The 5,895-nt window shown below is 35.1% G+C and overlaps 1 long non-coding RNA gene across 1 annotated transcript; it reads right to left on the minus strand.

Annotated features, from left to right (window-relative positions):
- Positions 1–56: 56 nt before the first annotated feature.
- LOC107597521 (uncharacterized) lies at positions 57–502 on the minus strand. The gene is made up of 3 exons (XR_001610465.1): positions 418–502; positions 232–326; positions 57–135 (listed from the first exon to the last, which is right to left on the minus strand). It is a non-coding gene; the product is annotated as an uncharacterized lncRNA (long non-coding RNA).
- Between the last annotated feature and the right edge of the window lie 5,393 nt (positions 503–5,895).

A 5,895-nucleotide genomic window follows, 5' to 3' on the forward strand; every position in this document is an offset into this window, starting at 1 on the left:
TGAGTGATCATGGCCTTCAGCAGGACTGCATTTTACCATAAAACCCTCACCTGCACAGAGCCAAAGTCAACATTCTCATAGTGGAAGTGGGCACATTCTGCCAGCCTGGGAAAATGGCCTTTGGTGAGGGACAGTCTGCAACACAAAAAGAGCTCATCAGTATTCTGCTCCGTGGGTCTGGAAGAGACAAAACAGAGAAAGAACTCTTCCCTTGAACATATAAACACCTACTTTTTGACATTCTTGACCTTCATACTGGCCGTGCTGGCACATGAGCGCAGAGAAGATTCGGCAGGCAGTTCGGGGACCATCGGCTCTCCTCGTGCCTTCGTATACAAACACGCACATGTAAACAAACGATTACGCAGCACTCTAAACGCATGAAGTGTGACATACAGAAAGCCAGCACACACGCACCATAACAGCAATGGCGTCCTCCCAGCCTGCAGTCTCTGCTGGCTGCAAGCTTCTATCTTCCTCCCCCTCATCCTCCTCTGGGTGTGGCCTTAAAGAAAAGAGAATCAGAGAGGGGTATGTTGAAATAAGCTTCTCCTATGACATACATACATCTACATCGCATCAGTCGGCACAAAGCAATCACACCAATGAAATTCCTGAGCTAGGATTGTTTTGAGTTTTCTGTAGAACACAAAATAAGATGTTTTGCAGAACGTTCAAGCTGCCCTTTTCCAATCAATTGAATCATTTAGTGACCAGGGGTTGTCAAACGCTTAAAAAAAAAAATACTTAAAAGTCGGCCACATGACTACTAGTACACTATATTCCTGGTCTTCTATAAGCCATACAACCGGGAACAGACACACACACACACACACACACACACACACACACACACACAAAAGCAGGCTGGAATACACTACATGGCTTTTGCCCTGATTTGCAGTCTGGAGGAGTCTAGCAGTCTGCAGATTTTGGGTAGATGAAGTTGACAGATTTAACAGAAAATCGCAACCATTTAGCTTTACACCAGGGTTCCCCAAATCCGGTCCTGGAGGGCCACTGCCCTGCAGAGTTTAGCTCAAACCCTGATCAAACTTGCTGACCTGTGATTTTCTATGGATCCTGAAGACCTTGATGAGCTTGCTCAGGTGTGTTTGATTAGGGTTGGAGCTAAACTCTGCAGGGCACTAGCCCTCCAGGGCAAGATTTGAGGAACCCTGCTTTAGACTATGAATCTGTCCAGATGAAAAATATCAAACGTCTTACATTTTGAGCAGATTTTAAAGCACATATCGTTTTCATCTGTCATGCGTCTTTGTTGTGTTCGGAACAACTTGAAAAGTCTGTTAGTGTGTGTGATCCTCATTTGCTTAGTGTATGATGCCAAGTTTTTCCTCTACAATAATTTATAAAATCGGCAAGTGTGTAATACCTAGTGTTTTAAAATATGTTTATGTTATAAAAGCTGTGCAGTGCATTTCAGCCTTATGTTGTTATTTGGTGTAAAAAATGATCCCTCTGTGGTAATTTTCAAATATTATTATTAAATATGATTCAAATTTGACACTACAATATGTTGCGGCACAAAAAGCTATTATATGACTTCAGAAGAATTGGAATATAACACAGAAGCCACATTGACTATTTTTTTAATGCTTTTCTGTCCTTGTCAAGCCCAGCTTAGGCATTTATCACAAAAATCATCTTTTGTGTTTGACAGAAGGAACAACATGAGGGTGAGTAAATAATAATTGATACATTTTAATTAAAATATCATAACTATGTCTTCCAGTGAAACGATCCTTGACTTCTCCAAACATTGTGTCTGCTTAAACCCTCCCCTTTCTTAAAACCAACTGCAAACTCGCAATCAGATCAGCTTCTATCCAATCAACAACCTATGGCTAGAACCAAGCCGTTTAGGATGTGTAATAGTTAAACTGCTCTTCTGATCAATCAGATTATACACAAACCTATTATGTGAGAAAACAATACTCTATCCATAAGCCAATCGTAATGAATTATACCCAAAAGTTACATTCATTTCTAGACTCTAAAAGTAAAAGCTCACCCTTCATTTCACATTCACATCATGAAATGATCTGTCCATTTCAGAAAATCTCCAGTGCATTTCCCAGTTCACCCTGCAGCCGAGAGCATGGCTGGGAGGATCGAAACAAGGAGACATTATAGAAGATCAGATCAGTGGCTGTAAAAAGCACACTATTGTATGTTTTTCAATCAGTCAGTCACAAATGAATCACCCTAAATAACAAAGAACAGCGCTAAAGTGTAACTTGAAATATGATGCGCTCCAGGGGTAAGGAAAGGTGAGCTGGAACAGCTTTAAGGATTGGGAAGCCTTTAGAAGGGGAATAAAAGGCTAGAGTTTAGACGATTCATTCAGAAGACAAAAGACAGAGTCAGTGATTTTGTTCCAGAACATCCCACACTCCCCCCTTCCTCCAACAGATTAGACCACTGTGAGACTGAACGATAATGCCTGATCCGGTTCATGGAAGAAAGAGGCAAAAGTTTACTGCCATTTTAAAGTCACAGGTGCAACATAATGGCAGCATAGTGAGTTCTAAATTACAATCTACTGGTCAAAGATTTATGAGAGTGTTCACAATAAAGTAATGTTAGTTTTTATCATATTTAGTCTATATTAACCTGTGTTTTTTGTCTCTACTGTTCGTTAGTTTTTTTTAGTCACATTTAGTCATGCTGCACGATAATGGTTAAACAATCACGACTGTTATTATTATAAAAATTGCAATTATCAATCACGACTGTTATCATTTGAAAAACTGCTGCTCGTGTCATCGAATGAACAGGATATTTGGATTGTAACCAAACTATTTGTCTATTCTTTTTTTTGGTTGCTGAACAATAGAGATTTTTTAGGGGGAAAGTGTTTATTTTAAACTACATATTAGTCTCGTATTTTCATCAAAAATATTGCATGTTGATATGGTCACATTATTATTATTTAATGATCTTGTCACTGTCTTATCGTTATCAATGAAAAAGGGTCGTAGATGAACTTTTTTTGCCACAGTTTCAGTTTAATTTAAGTTTATCGCCACATCAGCTTCACAGGCTATTTCATGGCAAAGATTATACATAAAAAATATAGTAGAACACAAAATACAAATACAATAAACAAATAACTTAATAAAACAAAGTATTACACACAAATGTCTATAAAAGATGCTTTAAATTTACTTTTGAAAGAAATTGTAAACGTTTTTCTGGGTCCATCTTATTAAACAAGTCCTTAAGAGTTTGTCATGATAATAACCTTTGTCTCATGACATTAAATATTGGAGTCCTGCAATATTTTGGTGCTTCTTCACCAATCAATAAATCAATACGACACCTTATCCGGTTCATGGAAGAAAGAGGCAAAAGTTTACTGCCATTTTAAAGTCACAGGTGCAACATAATGGCAGCATAGTGAGTTCTAAATTACAATCTACTGGTCAAAGATTTATGAGAGTGTTCACAATAAAGTAATGTTAGTTTTTATCATATTTAGTCGATATTAACCTGTGTTTTTTGTCTCTACTGTTCGTTAGTTTTTTTTAGTCACATTTAGTCATGCTGCACGATAATGGTTAAACAATCACGACTGTTATTATTATAAAAATTGCAATTATCAATCACGACTGTTATCATTTGAAAAACTGCTGCTCGTGTCATCGAATGAACAGGATATTTGGACTGTAACAAAACTATTTGTCTATTCTTTTTTTTGGTTGCTGAACAATAGAGATTTTTTTGGGGAAAGTGTTTATTTTAAACTACATATTAGTCTCGTATTTTCATCAAAAATATTGCATGTTGATATGGTCACATTATTATTATTTAATGATCTTGTCACTGTCTTATCGTTATCAATGAAAAAGGGTCGTAGATGAACTTTTTTTGCCACAGTTTCAGTTTAATTTAAGTTTATCGCCACATCAGCTTCACAGGCTATTTCATGGCAAAGATTATACATAAAAAATATAGTAGAACACAAAATACAAATACAATAAACAAATAACTTAATAAAACAAAGTATTACACACAAATGTCTATAAAAGATGCTTTAAATTTACTTTTGAAAGAAATTGTAAACGTTTTTCTGGGTCCATCTTATTAAACAAGTCCTTAAGAGTTTGTCATGATAATAACCTTTGTCTCATGACATTAAATATTGGAGTCCTGCAATATTTTGGTGCTTCTTCACCAATCAATAAATCAATACGACACCTTGAATACACAACTTGGTCATACCTGGATTTACTTTTTTTTTGGCCCAGTTAGCAAACTTAACACTACTAATACAAAAGAAAAGAAAAATAATTGATGTTTGCATTCATAATTTGATATGGTTTTGAAAAAAAGATTAAATTTAATGACTCTAAAATGTCAAGTAAAAAGTACTAACTTTAATATAAGTAATCAATCTTAACCATTAGTTTAAAAAGCTACATTTTAAGCTTGGGGGTTACAATGTTTTGTTTTTTTTTCTTACAAAATATCACCAACTAACCTTGCCATAAAAATATTAAATTATCTGATATTTTTATTGATATATTTTTGACTTGATGAGGGTCTGCAATGGTCTTTATATCAGGGCTGCACGATTATGACAAAAATCCTAATTGTCGATTATTCCCTTGAAATTGTAATTGCGATTATTAATTATGATTATCACAATTTTCATTGAATGATGTTTATACCATTGTTTTATGCGACTGCATGTCGTAATTTTATATGAAAATAAACAAGCTGAAAACACTAACTGAAAAACTTTGTGCTTTTCTATAGCAAAAGACTTCCCTCAAGGAAAAGTTTGGATTCAGGTTTTTCATTCAATACTGATGGAGAAATACACATTTAAAGAATTCTGGACTACAGGTGTAAGAGGTTACAAATACAATTACATATACAGTTCTTTGTTTTTTATGACGGTCCTCGTGCCCCACGTACCATATGATAGTTCAATAAAATGCTAATTCTGTCATTATTTACTTTACTCACCTTCATGTCGTTCCAAATCTTATGAATTTCTTTATTCTCTGGAACATAAAAGAAGCTGTATTGAGAAAAATCTCAGTTTTAATTCCACAAAATAGTTTCTTTCGTGCTTCACAGAACAAAGTTATACTCGTTTGTAACAACGGGAAGATGAATCAATGTTGACAAAATGTTCATTTCTAGGTGAACTATCCCTTTAAACGAAGCCAAACTGTCATTGAGAACAGTATGTGAAATGTAAATATCTTAGACAATTTCATATTTGTTAAGGTCTAATTTGGTTCACAGATTGAAAAAAGAAGGAAAAAACTGCCATCTACAACTTCATAACATGCTGAATGGTCCAAGATGAAGGGTCACAACTGTTTCATTAAAGCAAAAACGTCCCAAAGACAACAGAAGGGTTAACCTAAACTTAGCAGAGTCTATTTCAACTTCACCTTGGGAAATTATCATCAACATCATCACGATAATTGTTCAATTATCTGGCCAATGCCAAGGCGTTGGTCTGGAGGCCTATGCCAGGGCCACAGTGTTATCTGTTTTATGTGTCACCCACCTCAGATAAATAGGTGTGTGTGAGAGGGAGTTGTGTTGGTTGAGGACTTTGCACCTGCATGAACACTTAATTTCCTATATGACAACATTATCAGTCATTGTGGCAAACCTTTGGAAAACACCTTCCCTCCAAGGCATTTTGCTTGAAATGTAAAAGTCAATCAGATTTAACATATGCAACAGTGGCCTCTAGTGGTCACTGCAGATACGAACAGTCAAAAATCACTCGTCAAGAAATAAACACACTCTTATATATACATATATATATATATATATATATATATATATATATATATATATATTTATATATATATATATATATATATATATATATCCTCATATATA

This window comes from Sinocyclocheilus grahami, unplaced genomic scaffold (genome assembly GCF_001515645.1).
Source record: "Sinocyclocheilus grahami isolate Dianchi unplaced genomic scaffold, SAMN03320097.WGS_v1.1 scaffold233.1, whole genome shotgun sequence".
NCBI lineage: Eukaryota > Metazoa > Chordata > Actinopteri > Cypriniformes > Cyprinidae > Sinocyclocheilus > Sinocyclocheilus grahami.